At 39.5% G+C, this 16,077-nt stretch overlaps 1 pseudogene; it reads right to left on the bottom strand.

Annotated features, from left to right (window-relative positions):
• Positions 1–2,211: 2,211 nt before the first annotated feature.
• On the bottom strand, positions 2,212–4,617 carry LOC131615121 (protein SMAX1-LIKE 8-like; annotated as a pseudogene).
• Positions 4,618–16,077: the final 11,460 nt, after the last annotated feature.

Here is a 16,077-nt window from a genome sequence, read left to right as displayed (position 1 = left end):
ACACTCTTACGGTGATTTTCAAATCCAAGGAATGGAGTTGGTATGTATGACAAAAACATATAACGAAAAAGTTAAAACAATGGATGTTATCAATATAATAGCAGTGTCATACCTAAAACAATGGATGTTATCAATATATCTTAGTAGTAATATATAATGATGTAATAATAAATATGGTACAGGGAATAAATTCATGCATCGATAATTGCAAAATAAATGGATGTTATCAATATAATAGTAGTGCCATAATTAAAAAAAGTTGAAGAACCAAATGAAACAAGGAAAATACAGATAAATGAATAGAAAACAAACCTAATGGACGATACTCCGTGTTTGTTCGATAAGTTGTGTCAAAACTGATGAGATCACCAAATAATTCATAGTCTTGCTGCATTATTGCATCTGACCAGAAAATGCTAGCTATGTTCTCTTTAGAGTCAACTTGGATATCATAATAGAACGGTGGGTTCCTCCAAGCTTCATTTCTAAGATATTCTTGGATAATAGTTGCATCATCAATGACCATTTCCTTTTGTCGAACAATGCTGAGAAAGTTCTTTAAATCTTGGAAGAAATACCCAAGGTTCTTTGAACCACCAGCTATTTGACGCATAACTTGAAAGGATGATCTTACAGACATGTCTGCTTTCGAATTTATTATAGCAAGTTGTTTTTTAGGCTCACTAATCTCTCGAGCTGATCTCAAGGAATGCGAATGCTCGGGTTTATGGAGAGGGTGGTTATGAGGAACATTCCATTTGTATATCTGATAACCTTTAACATTGGAATCATACTTCAACGAAATACTAGCTGGGCAACCAGTCCTTTCCTCGGGAAGTTCTTTCTCTTTCTGAAATTCAACGAGAACAGGAGTATTCGAGTTTGTCTTGTTCTTAGGATCCGCCCGACTCCCATGCTTGTTACAAACATAACGGACATATTGCACAATGTCAGTTTTTTTTTTTGTTACGAGAATCATAAAAGGAGTGCAGATTTCTTCTCAAAGAAAACCCCTTTTCATGAACGTATTTAGCGTAGAAATCCTTGATTGATGAAAGGTCGTGGAAGACAAAATGTTGCCAGGATTCTTTATTTTCATCGGAGTAAGTACCAACATCTTTAGTGACATTTGTGGAAGACGAAGGATGGCGACGGTGGTGATGTGTTGGAAACGAAGGATGGCAACGATGTTGATCGGTGGTGATGTGTTGGGAAGGAAGGATGGCGACGGTGGTGATGTGTTGGGAAGGAAGATAGCGACAGTGGTGATCGGTGGTGATGTTGGGAAGGAGAGATGGCGACGATGGTGATCGTTGGAATTGAGGAGATCAAAAAAAGATATACGTTTTTTTTCTGTTATTAGGATATATATATATATATATATATATATATATATATATATATATATATATATATATATATATATATATATATATATATATATATATATATATATATATATATATATATTTCTATCCATTAGATTAAAAACATAATTCAAGGACTTATGTAGGCTTATGCATGGTGCATAAGTAAAAGCTTATGCATATTAGCCGAAGCCCTACCAGAGTGACCTGTAAGCAAATACAAGCAAGTAATCCCAAGAATTGCCCATCCTCAGTGTTTACCATAATTGTGCACATGCATGTTATAAGAGATAAAGGGAAAAAACAATCAATGATTATAAATCCCATTGAAAATAAATAATCACCGAGAAAGTAGGTCCAGTTTCTCAATCATGCTCCTTTAATCTTTTATTTTCAAGGGAAATAGCTTACCTTAAATATATTTTTCTTTTAATTTAATGCATTTTAAGGTTGGTAAATAACCTCATCACGCAATATGAATTGGCCCAATAATAATACAAATAATTTATACTGAAATTACTTAGTAGATTTAACTGAATGATACACACCTTAACATTCATCGCTTTTGCAGTGCCAAATTGTGTAGTCTTTAACCATTGAGGTAAGCTAGATGGGTATGGATCTGGAGCCGAAACATAAAATATTTCCTTCGAAGCAGTAAGGAATTCATTTTCACAGCTTTCACCATATTGATGAGAGTGAGGAGCACAACCAAATGAGCCATTTAGTGGTCTTTTCAAATCAAACTGTGATGAAAAAAGCCACCAAGTGGTACAAATGAATCCATTAAGCTGTAAACCAAACAAAAAAAATCTTCGTTTAGATAAAAAACCATGAGAAACAATTAACTCTGTCAAAGATGCTGACTTTCATATGAGAACTGTACCAAAACATAATTTACATACATAAATACATTAAACTCGAATACATTTGATCACCTTGGCAAATTATTGTAATATCTAATTGTCAAGGTTTCATCACATTATGTATCATTGGTGACATAACATGCACATATATATCGTCATTCTTAGAAAGTGGAAATCAAATCCATTGTCAATCAGCCAGGAAACAATCTGATACGATTGGTGATCTTCTTTCGACATATGTGACACTTGCGGATTTTCGTTCCACATTCTCTGCAAGTCTGCATTTGAATCACTTGTTAATAATCATTGAAAGTATATGAAATAGATTAAGATTTTTGGAGTTTACCATGTGCCGACAACCGAAGGCCATCTCCTTCTCACTGCCAAGCAAATTGTACAATACTGCAATAGTTATGAAAATTGTCCTTCTCACTAAAGTAACTTTAGTTTATTGGTGACCCAATTACAGCAGAAATAACATTTTATCACGAAAATATGATTCATTATTAGTCATAATTGTTGAGTAAAAATCTCTTTTGGCTTGATTTTTTTTATGACGAATAGAGTAAAGTTAGAGTGTTATATCCCTGACATATTAAGATATTTTTTAGGGACAATTCTTTTTTTGTTTGTTTGTATTAGATATTTAATTAATAGTACATTTCTAATGATATTAGACAACAACATCATCACTCTGATTGAATCTCTCTTTAATTTCTCAAATTACCTGACTAGTCAAAGTTGGATTTCTGCTTAAACTGTTTGTCTTGGATACCTAAATACAGTAGAATTTTAACATCAGAAATATAAATTTAGAAACATTCATAAAAACATCCAGCATATTATACATTAAAAATTAAAAAAACTAAAAAATTAAATTAGAAACACAATCATGATTAACCATACCCTAAGCTTTAAATTTTGATATTATTAAAAAAAAATAGGCTTGTCACAAAGATTCTCTCAAAACTTGTTCTTCACTTTCGAATTCGGGTTGGATTTATAAAATCTCGTGGCTAATGGTTTGGTACAAGGTTATTCTGTTTCTGGTGATTGGGTTGATGCCCGTTACGCGTTTGATGAAATTCCGTTGGAAAGTTTGAGTCTTTGGACCATGATGGTTTGTGGCTATGCTCATAATTTTTGTTACAACTAGACCTTGAGTCTTTTTGAAGGAATGATTGTTGTTGGGTTTGAGCCTAATGATGCTAGCTTCGTGCTGTCGGCTTGCGCTAGGCTGGGTTATCTTGAGCTTGGGAAAAAGGACTCATGATTTTATGAGAGTAAAAGGGGTGGAAGAGGGACTGATTCTTGTGCTGCCTTGGTTTATATGTGCGCAACGAATTAGGCGATTTAGATGGCGAGGAAGTTATTCAATGAAATGACTTAGAGGAATGTTGTTACTTGGAATGCTATGATTTGTGGCTTGGCTTCTCATGGACTTATTTGATTATTTCATTGTTAGAAAAACATGAGGAAGTGAGTTACTATTTAAACTTACCTGAGTCAACTATAAACAAATGTACCAAAAATAAAGAAACGAAATTTATTTATTTAAAATATAGTAGTAGCAATTAAATATTTGGAATCAAAACATAACGAGAGACATGAACATAAAAAAGTAAACAGAAGGGATAATATGATATACCTTGGTTTGGGGCTATGATATGATTCAGAAGGCTTAACAAAAGTGATAGGAAGAATCTGCAAATCCCAATCTTTCTCCACAGAAGAAAACCTACCCAAATATTTCAAGTAACTCTCATAACTAGCGGCAGAACCCGCCAACCAAAACTTATAATGAATCTTCAACAATTTCGCCAATTCCTCAACAACACTTTCCCAAACCCACCATCACCATTCACCAAACCCTTTAACTCCCTAAAACTCATTATAACACCGGGTCCGACGCACTCCTCCGCCGTAACAGCGATCTCCCTCAACCTCAAACCCACTATCTCCCCATCACACTCTCCAAATCCTTCCCAATACAAATCACACGCGCAGCCCCCCGAGCTCAAGAGGCAAAACCCCTCTCTTCTTTTCTCCACAGCCTCCGTAAAACTTCTTGGAACATCATTATCACATGCACCACGAAGCAGAGGATTCCTCCCTTTACTCCTCACAAGAATCTCCCCAATCTGCCGGAAATTTTCATCCTCGCCACCAAAACCAGATAAAAACGGAAACCCAAAACCGAACCCCCAGCGAGGCTGCTCCGTCAAGTTACATAGAAAAATAGGCGGACCACGTGAACGAAAGAGATGCGGAAGAGGACAAAGTATAGCCAACTTAATCTCGGAGCTCCGAAAACCCGCAGAAGAGGGGGCTCGCAGTTGGTGGAAGTGTGACGTAAGGGGTTGCGCGCAGAGGATAGGCGGTGATTAAGAGAATGAAACTAAATAATAGCAGACGGCGGAGGGAGACGAATAGTTAGGCTTTGTTTGCGAATTTGAAGAGAAAGAGAAGGTTAGGTTTTGAAAAATAGGAAGAATCAAGTGAAAAGAATAAAAAGATTTTGGCTACGAGTGTTTTGGAGAACTCAAAAATTGTATCGAAGGAGAGTTTTGAAATACTCACATAAATATTCCAAATATCTTTTAGGTTAATATACTATTTTGAAAATTAACTATTTAGTATTGATAATGACTCTTTTATGATTCTAAACAAAATTATTTTTTCAAAAAATGTCAAATATTTTTCTATATATTTTTAAAATTTTGTTTTCGGAAATCTTCCCCTCCCCTTCCCTCCAAACTCGCAAACATAGCCTTACTGAAAGAAATTAGTAAGGTTTTAGTGAAAAATGAAAAGACATATGGACGACTTTTCACATCGGTTGTGTCGCTACCGCGAAAATTAACAGAGTCGCCACTAACATATTTATCCTGAAAAGGAAGGGAATGCCAGCAAACCACAAAACAAAACAACGGTCTCACGACCAGAGAAAAAGGGTAAGGGAGTCGGTTACGCGAGGGGAACGTATTAGCACCCCTCGCGCCCATTGTACTCGATGGTATCCACGCTTGTGTCTAAAACTATGGGTGTGTAAGCAAACTACGCTAATCTGGACTAAAATGAATGCAGAATGTAGGGAAAAGAAAGGATTGTGCTCGCACGGGCCCTACCCCGCTGCCTACGTATCTGTTTTGCAGAATCAGAGCTACCGTAGCTCGGCTAACTAATTTCTGTTTGTTTTGTGTTTTTTAGGTGAACGAGTTACATTCACACTCCGCTGCTCGACCTTTGGAGACTTATGCTGGGAATGGAGCGGAAATAACAAGCTCTTAAGAAAATAAAATCAAAAGAGTGTGGTTTGTGTTTTAAAGAATGCATGAGGAAAACCTAAGCTAAGGGGGAAAGCTTGCTACCCAATGTTATCATACAAAGGGTACAAGTCTAAACTAAACTAGCAACCTACGAAGGAGAGGGAAAGCAAACAAGAGTATCACACAAACGAGCTCCGCTTGTAAAGCAAACAAACCAACGGCACTGGCCGAATGGTAGAAAAGCGGTCCCGCCATAGCCAAGGGGAGCAGCTCAACCCAAGTCAACCAAGCATTAGACCTCGTGAAAATGATCGGGCCATAGACAAGAGGGCGGACCCCTCTCAGCAACCAAGCCGTCACGGATCATAAAGGAAAACGGTGCGTGCGTACACCGAGCATCAACGTCGAGCGACGCGAGCTATAGGAAAGGCGGGGGTCCGGCTGCATGAACCCTTTTCCTGACATACTCGATAACAAGATCTTGTGCAGGTTCAGAAGCAAGCAACGCGTAGCGTGCGCTTACTGAATGGACTCGATGAGACTAGGCGGGGGTTGATTGCTAACCCTTTCCGCATGCCTTCCATGAGGACTTAACGGAGTGCCATATAGGACTTATTACACCGTGACTCCCTGCCGCAAAGCACAAATGTAAACATACCAACAAAAACAGAGCCTCTTTCGAGGGCTTGGCTAGATGCATGTCTAGGTCCTACTTCTCATGTTAAAGGATGATGCGAGAAAGCGATAAAGTACAGAAAGAAGTAAAAGGGAATAGGGAACGATACCAAACGGATAGCAAATCCGGAATGAGCTAGCACGCGTAAGCAGAGAAGTCCGAAGTACTTCGCGTAAGCCATCATCAAGCAAAGCTAGTCAGAAAGTGTCGTCGTGAAAGTAAATCACGAGCGACATGTGGTACACGTCGAGCATAACCACATAAGCAACCTGCAAAAGAACACAAGCCAGACAATGCAGGAATATACATCTCAATGCATGAGAGATCAGATGCCTGTCATCGGAAATATGTTCGTGTCCCACAAATAAAGTGGAACACAATGCAAAACAATCGCACTAGAAGCGAAATCGTGTCCCACAAATAAAGTGGAACACGAAGCAAGTCGAATCGCAATCGAAAGCTCTCTTGAAGTACCTCGCACATCTCAACAACCAAATCAGAAATAACAAGGCAAACGCGCACCGCCATAGAAAATAATAGCAATTAAATTCTAAGTAAATTCTAAAATAAAATCTAACAAGATTAAATTGTTTTTTTATGGCATTTATATCTAAAACAATAGAACAAAACTATGTACAAAATATTAAATCTAACACGGAAAATAGTACATGTTTTTTATTATCTCTTTTTATCAATGCGAGAAATCTAATCAAACATAATATTTTTTATAGCATTTTATCAAAGAATTAAAACTAAGCAATATAGCAAAACATCTCAATTCTAACAAGCAAAGCATTACATGTTTTTTTGATTATTTTTTATCAAGCCAAAAGTTTAACAAATGATTGATTTTATTACATTTTATTATGCTAAAAATAATAGAAAGCAAACTAGTTAAAAAAACTAAATCTAAAACATCAAAATCATGCATACAGGGGGTGAACTACTGGAAATAGTGGTGCAGAGAGAAGCAAAGGCGCAGAGCCCAAGGGAGTTGGCCCAGAGCAGTTTTTTGTTCTATTCTTTTGTAGCAATGGCCAAAAACAAGGGTGATACGGGCTTGCCTAAGGGTGCATGGTAGTAATTCGGGTGAGGCTTAGGCTTGATCCATTATCACATTCATCATCCAATTATTCTAATTAAACTACTCCATCACATTAAGCTAAATCAAAATTGTATCAACCTTCTCACTAATTCAGATTTAATTCACATTAAACATACTTAGTGGAATTGTTTTCAGATTAAAACTCTACATTAATGCAAATGAAATTAGAAGAGGAATTAGGGTTACATGAATGTGGCCATTGAACTCTTGAAACCAGAATCCTCCTTCCTCTCTTCTTGGAACGGCGACGCTCCTTCTTCTCCAATCAACTCTCCGGCCGCCGTGAATCAAGAAGACAAAACAACAACATCTCGTCTCTCCGACTCCATCGTCTCTCATCTCAATCTCTCTCAAATCTCTTTCGTCTCCGATGAAATCCTCCCGGCGAGACTCTCTCTTATGACGGCGCGGTGGTAAGGTTGCTATTGCGATGAAGATGAAGAGTGCCTCTGTTGCGCCTCTGCGAATCAATATTAAGTCAAATCTGAACGATGATGACGTTGCGTTGGTGAAATCACAAAGTAAGGCGATTTGAAGATGTTGTTGATCGAAGCAGCTCTGAATCGGGGACGATTGAGCGAAGATGGCGATGGTTGAAGTTGTTATATCCCGGCATCGTTTTAATCTCTTGCTCCTTCGATTACACTCCACATCACTTCTGTTATCTTCTTTTTCTTCATTTTGAAACGTGATTATTGCAGGTGATAAACAACGTTGAATTTGTGATGGTGATGAATTTTGTAGATTGAAGGTTACGAGGAAGACGAATGAAGACGAAGATGATTATAGTTCAGATTCATAGGAGAATCCTTATGGTAATGATTGAAGAGCGATTGAGGCTTGATGATTGATGAGTTGAGAGGATGAACTCAGATTGAAGATGGCGAGCGTCAAGATTTTCAGATGTTGATGAATCTTCTCCTTCGATTATGTTTGTGTGTTTGTTCTGCAGATTGAAAGTTATGGTGGTGAATGGATCGAAGCGTGTATGAGATTCGGTGATGAGGTTTTTTGATCGAAGCTGCTACATGGAGAAGATTATAGTGTAGTTGAAATTCAGAGAGAAGAAGATTGGTAGGTGATGAAATGGAAGCGTGAAGGTGAAAATGAAGATGCCGCTGAGAAAGTTGAATGACGGAGAGAGGCTTGTTGGTTGAAGAGAGAGCTCCAATCGAAGAAGTTTGTTACAGCTTTTTCTTATCGATATTTTCTGTTGATTGAATTCTGTTACACTGATTCTTCTTTCTTCTGAATTCTTGCTGCATTTTTTGTGTGAACCGTCTTATGCAAGCTGGCAATTGTTGTGAACCGATTTTGGATTTTTTTGCAATTCTCAAGTTTGGTTTTTGTTAGCATAGAGCTGGGAATTGTTGTTGCAAGCTTAGAGTGGCTCGATAGTATTTGGTATTGATTTGGATAACTTTTGTGTAAGTTTCATATGGATTATGAATGGGCTTTTAAATGAGAACTTGAATTTTTGGATGAATAATAATGTATATTTTTGAAAGAATGAATAAATTGTTTTCAAATCGTTATTCAATCCACACGACAAATTCCAACTACTCAAAGTAATCATCTCTTTCAAATGATCTTTAAATTCCCATGAAGTTTCTTTTGAATATTGAACAATGAATCTTTCACTTCCACAAGAAAATAAATCAAGATCAATCATGTATCCATTATCTTCGAAGCAACATATAAATCTTATAAATGGTTAGAGATGAATATTTGAACTTGAGACCTTGAACAATCTTTGAAGATGAATTTGACTTGATGCATAAGAGCAACCTCAACATACAATCCAATTAACCTCGGTTGGATCTTAACAAACTCAAACATTCAGGTGAGAAACTAGAAACTCTTCATTATTTTCTTTGATTTTCGAACGACGAAATAAACGCCATTTATAACTTATAGCACAAGAAAAGAGGGGCAAATTTTGGGGTGCAACAGCTGCCCCTATTCAAACTTCTTGAACCTGACGAGTGAGAAACGAAAGTTTTGAACCGTTGAGGTGGAAGGAGATTGAATACTAGAATGAACTCGAAAATTTGCGCTCTTGATCAATAGAAGATTCAATCTTGCGATAAGAAGGAATGTACCACCCCGCAAGTAGGGAGAAAAAAAAACTTCAAATTACCTGGATAATTAAATAGCTCCAACTTGCGATAAGAAGGAACGGGCACCCACAGGCAGGGGAAACACTTCAATTGATCTGGGCATCAAGAGAAGGAACATCTCGACTGATCTGGGGGCATCGGGAATAGGAATGTCTTTGAACTGATCTGAGCTATGCCAGAAAATAAGTAGAACAATCCTCTTCTGATTCAAAACATCAGGATAAGCGCATGTAATGACTATGTGGATTGCTCTTTGGAAATTATTTTGTGATTCAGATGACTTTCTTGTAGAAAGAAACAGATATGATATGATTTGTGCATGATGCATGTGTGAATGTTTATGGAATAACGTTCCTGAGAAGGAAGACGCTATACGCTTTGAGAATGCAATGCGAATGATGCATGATTCGGACGCTGCTTAGGGAGACAACAGATGAGCACTGAATTGCTGAAGAAGTCCTGGAGAGAGTATGGAACTCTGTGGGGAGGACGAAATGAGTGACCAGAAGTCACAATAATGAGCTGGCAAAAACGGATCAGCAATCTGCTGGAGACGATCAAATCTGGATGTGAGCTCTGGCTGGGGAAATAAATCCTGCTTAGGGTTATGAACATCCCAATCTACTTCTTGGGGAATACCCAGGAAACTTCACTGGAGAAGAAAATTCTCGGCACTCTGGGGATGTGGAGATAAATGCAAGTCATGGAGACAACTCTGATGGGGAGTGACCAACTTGCTTGTGTAGGATACATTCCGCTGGGGAAATCCTTTATGGAAACAGATTCTACTGAGGATGCATGTGAATATCTGCTGAGGAAAGACTCGGTGGGGAAGATGAATATTTCAGCATAATGTTCCACTAAGAAGATAAGAACTCCACTGGGGATAAGGAACTTTGCATAAGAACCTCTGTTAATGCAACTCCACTGGGGAATAAGATGACTCTTTCGGGGAAACAGGTCAATATGTTGGAGAGAGAAACACTCTACTGGGGAAAGAGAGGCATTCGGGCCAAGAATCTCATTAAGAGCTTGCTGGGGAATCAGATATCATCCAATCATGACTCAACTGGGGAATGAGAGTCTCCCATTAGGATGCACTCAGCTGGGGAGCGAGAATCTCTCACTCGGCTATACCCGCCAATGTGTTGACATACTGTACTCGAAAGGATGTACCTGCGAAACAAACAAATGAAAATGCCCCAGGATATAGCATGACATCTTCACGTGATCTCCTCACATGACAGAGAATAGTAATGCTCACCCACAATGGGCAAATGCAAGATCAAACAGATTGTCAGACATCTTGGCTTTGAAACTTTCCCTACAGGCAATGGATTCAATGAGTTGATAGGCAAGCAGTGGTTAGAACACCAAACAAGTATCGGTCGAAGCATCAAACATGCATTGATTCTACAAGAGAATGCCACCAGGAAGTGGGCTCAAGGGGTCAAGCAAGTGTTGACTTCAAAGGGACCAAATAGGCATTGGCTTTCATAGTGTTCTGCATATTCATGTTGATTGTAAGATACCAACAAGTAATGGGCTTACAGACACATTGAAGTGTATATGACAACTATCTGCAACTGTTGGAAATCCATGACACGAAGGTCGGAAAGGGATCAAACTCATGACACGAGGGTCGGAAAGGAATCAAACTCACGACGCGAGGGTTCGGAAAGAAATCAAACTCACGACTCGAGGGTCGGAAAGGAATCAAACTCACGACTCGAGGGTCGGAAAGGAATCAAACTCACGACGCGAGGGTCGGACAAGAGATAAACTCACGACTCGAGGGTCGGAAAGGAGATAAACTCACGACTTGAGGGTCGGAAAGGAGATAAACTCACGACACGAGGGTCGGAAAGGAATCAAACTCACGACACGAGGGTCAGAAAGGAGATAAACTCACGACTCGAGGGTCGGAAAGGAGATAAACTCACGACACGAGGGTCGGAAAGGACTCAAACTCACGACACGAGGGTCAGAAACTCACGACTCGAGGGTCGGAAAGGAGATAAACTCACGACACGAGGGTCGGAAAGGACTCAAACTCACGACACGAGGGTTGGAAACTCACGACTCGAGGGTCGGAAAGCAAAGGATTCACAACACGATGATTGGAAACTCACGACTCGAGGGTCGGAAATGAAACAAACTCACGACTTGAGGGTCAGAAAGGAGACAAACTCACGACTCGAGGGTCGGAAAGGGAATAAACTCACGACTCGAGGGTCGGAAAGGAAGCAAACTCACGACTCCAGGGTCGGAAAGGAATCAAACACAACACGAAGATTGGAAACTCACGACTCGAGGGTCGGAAAGCAAAGGAATCACAACACGAGGGTTGGAAACTCACGACTCGAGGGTCGGAAAGCAAAGGACTCACAACACGAGGACTGGAAACTCATGACTCGAGGGTCGGAAAGCAAAGAACAACTCACGACACGAGGGTTGGAAAGCCAAGAACTCACAACATGAGGGTTGGAAACTCACGACTTGAGGGTCGGAAAGCAAAGGACTACTCACGACACGAGGGTCGGAAAGCAAAGAACTCACAACACGAGGGTTAGAAAGCCAAGAACTCACAACACGAGGGTTGGAAACTCACGACTCGAGGGTCGGAAAGCAAAGGACTCACAATACGAGGGTTGGAAACTCACGACTCGAGGGTCGGAAAGCAAAGGACTACTCACGACACGAGGGTCGGAAAGCAAAGAACTTCGATGTCCACATGACATGAATCTGGTTAAGGGACACCAATAACCAACGGTTGCAACCTCTGGAAGAGATTTGAAAGTTGCACTGAAATGCAAAGAGATGCTACCAAAAATTGGACTTTCAGCCTCTGATTGCCGAGGATGACGACCCTGATGGTTCTGAAGTTCATAAGTTGTTTAGCTCACACCTGAACTTTAAACTAAACACCTCCTGATGAGGATAAAATGCCAATGCATAGTGTCTTGCCCCAGCCTGTAGGGAATTTGGAGAGATTCATCTTATAAAGATCATCTTCTGATATCTGTTCATATCAAACTGACTTGCCCCAGTATCAAGAATTTTGGCACCATGCCCCCGCCTGACTTGTATTGTAAGTAGGTTTGACTGTGCTTGAGTGAATGCCCCTGATTATTCAGCATTTTGAGAGATTCTTCGAATCTTGACCTGATTGCCTCATATTGATTGAAAACTTACTCGATATAGTAATCAAACGCTTTTGTGCCCCTGAGGGTGATTAGACTTTAAAATATTGTTGCCTCTGCTCAACGGAGTTTTGAAGACAACTTGTTCTTTGGGAGGAATAAACTTTTCATCTGAAGTTCATGATGGAAACTTTCTTGATGTTAAGCACTTGTTCACATGCAAAGAATGTTTATTATGAGAAATATAATTATAATGCAAAGAGTATGTTTGTCTTGAAGTTTAAAGAAACTTTATGAAAGGATGTCGTAACATCGAGTTTTTTTTGTTAAAGAAAGATGGTGTGATACCAACTCAAGCGCTTAGCGGATCTCCTAGGAGTCAGCTTACCGTATTCTCGTGTATAGTTTGCTTTCGAATTAACCCTGCTTCAATTAGGACTTTCAAGGGTTGTAACGTGGTCAGGTTCACGGTTTAAGAAAAAAAGATTTTTAGGCTCAAATTATTTGGTGCCCACCCCCTTCATGATGTTCTCCAGTCCTAAGTTCAGTTAACTTGACACGAGCATTCATCTTTCAAGAGGAGTTTGGAAATGATTGAGGAGTCAATAAGGTATTTGGACACGGCAGTCACTTTACCTTTTGTTTTTGGTGTCTGACCACACGACTTTGTTCTTTTGATGAGGATTCTTATTTTGTAATCCTTGTTTTTTTGCTTTTGCTTTGCTTTTCTTTTTTTTTTTTGTTTCCCTAACTTTTGCCTGGACAAATTCTTTTGAATTTTGATTTGGATGTCCAGCGGGATGCCCTAACTTTTACCTAAGTCACACGTTTTCAATTTGTTGACTTAGCGGGCTTTTCTTCTTTTTTTCTTTTCTTTTTGATTCATTCTTTTATTTTGAACAAGTCGTGTGATCCTGAATCTCTGATTTGTTGGAAGTGCATAGTGACTGCCTGAGTCATTGATTGATGAAGAATTACCATTGTGGTATCATCATATTTTGACCTCCTGATGTGAGGGATAAACCACAGCGGCTTTGATGTTGGTCTCGACTTCCTGATGTAAGGGATAAATCGTTGTGGATTTGACTTTCCTCAAACTTTTGAAAGACAACCATTGTTATGTCCTTGAATGTGTGCTCCTGATGAATTTTGAATGCTCGATCAGGTTAACTAAATACTACCCTGCCCCAGGGTTAAAATAAGGGTTTTTTCTGCATAGAAAAGAAACTCCTACTTCAAAGGCTCAGAGGGGTTAACGAGGGTTTCACTCCCTTATATCTCCAGTGTTTGGGAATTTGAAACAATGCCTGTACATCATCAACAGGGTTCTACTCAAAAGCATACCATTTGAGGTACTTGGTATTATGCTCATCATCCTCCCTTCGAAGTTATCATGCTTTGTGTAGCAAGAGTTAAGTATCACAAAAAGCATAAAAAAAAAACATATAAGAGCAAAAGCGAATGGATTTTTCAAGACAAACATATCCAATGCATTATTATTATAGTTCAAGAACAAACAAGTTTTACATACAAACAGTATTGAACAAAACAAGAAAGATTACACATGAAAATGCATGATGATTTAAGAATTGTCAATGTTGAGGAGATTCTCTCCGTATGGACTTATTGCTCCAGAAGATCCATTGAGTCAAAGGAGAACTTCAATTCTGGCCTTCAGGTGTGAATGCAATAGCCTTTGCATCAATTAGGTCTTGTACCTTATCTCTGAATGACTGTCAGCCTTCAATCAGATAACCAAGTGCCCCCAGAGTGGAAAGCACATCAAGCATTACGTCAGAACACTTTAGATCACTTCTTGGAAGAAGATTTCGGCAAAGTCATACAGAAGTTGCAAGTGTCCAGATTTTAGGGATTTGAGCCATGCAAGTGGTGCACAAACTCAAGATACAAGGCGTCTTGCTTATCCCTCGGTCGGGAGCCTCAAATATAGTTGTTGGATCAGAAAACACCATCATGAATGGAGGAAACTTGTATTACTATCAGCGAACAACAATAGCCTCTGACGCTTGGCTATCAAAGTCATTACTTGGAACACACAATAGCTATTAGGAAGGAAGCCTCTGGTAGTACAAGTTGCAAGTGATTCACATGAGTTACTTCCTCGAGAAAGAACAAACAATCTACTTGCAGCAGATGAAATGGGATTGACCTGTAGGAACCATTACGAATAAACTCAAACATCTCTGCATCGAGCAAGTTCTGTACTCTTTGTACCTCAACACTTTGTAAGGCTTGACCTCATGATCAGGTGCCCCGAGAATGGAAAAACACCGAGTATTGTCATCGAAATCAGGAGAGCTATTTGTGGTGAGAAACACCCAAAGCACGAATCTTAACCAACTGAAATTCCATCAAGCGGGGAAACAACTAGGATATAAGGCATTAGGATTACATCAGCCTACTTCTTATACTTTTTCCGTCTCTGTTGAAAAGCGATGGTTGCTGAAAAGGAAACTCCATGAGAAGGAGGTGACTCTGGATATGAAACAGAATCTTGAGAATGAGAGGTGTCTCTGTATATCAATCTCGATTACTGTCTGGCAGAAAATTCTGGCGAAGTCACATGGAATTTGTAAGTGCTTTAGGGATTCGAGCGATGCAAATGGTGCAATGCTCAAGATAGACAATGTCTTGCTTATCCCTCGTGCGGGAGCCCCAAGCAACTTCAAACACTTGCAGATCCTAACATCACGACCAGGTGCCCCAGAATAGAACTCACACCTAGTGTCATCGTCATCAAGCAGAGAATATGTAGACATCCACACAATACGGAGCTTAACCAGTTGCAAATAAAGCAAGCATGGGAGCAAATGAGCATAAGACAAGCCTTCAAAAAGAACCCCAAACTGAGCTTTCATCTTGGCAAAATCCCCACAAAGTTGTTCCATGACTAATCTTTGAACAAACAATAAGAACAAGTCGAGTTTGTGAGTCTGGAGAGAATACCAAGTCTGAATAAGAATTCCTCAACCCTGAACACCTGTTATGCATGAAATGTATGAGATGCATGATATGCGTGCAATGCCATGTTCAATCGATTTCCAAGGAATCCTCGTGTTTTGAATTTTGACAAGCAAGAGATGGAAAAGCTCGACACGAGGCTTAAAGATATGATTCCTTGGAAATGAAAGGAACATGTATGTTAGTTATTTTTTGTACATCATTTTTTGGAAAGTAAACATGCAATGATGCAAGGTGGTGGGACTTGTTGCCTTTCACCAGGCATTCTGGACTGCCGGTAACACACATAGTAAGAAGCCAAAGGTTCGGCCCCAAATGGTATACCACACGGAACACGGAATATCAATCCACGAAACCAAAGCCCATAGTCAATAACACACTGGAATAGAACACAGACTACCACTCGAACAAGAATCATAGTACCCCACGAACAGGAACCAATAGTACCCTCGAACGAGAACAGCGGTAACCCACGAACAAGAACAGCGGTAACCCACGAACGAGGATAGCGGTAACCCACGAACGAGAACAGCGGTAACCCAGGAACGA

This window comes from Vicia villosa, linkage group LG6 (assembly GCF_029867415.1).
Source record: "Vicia villosa cultivar HV-30 ecotype Madison, WI linkage group LG6, Vvil1.0, whole genome shotgun sequence".
Lineage (NCBI taxonomy): Eukaryota > Viridiplantae > Streptophyta > Magnoliopsida > Fabales > Fabaceae > Vicia > Vicia villosa.
Note: the sequence above shows the minus strand (reverse complement) of the source record. Positions and strands in the feature narration are given on the sequence as shown.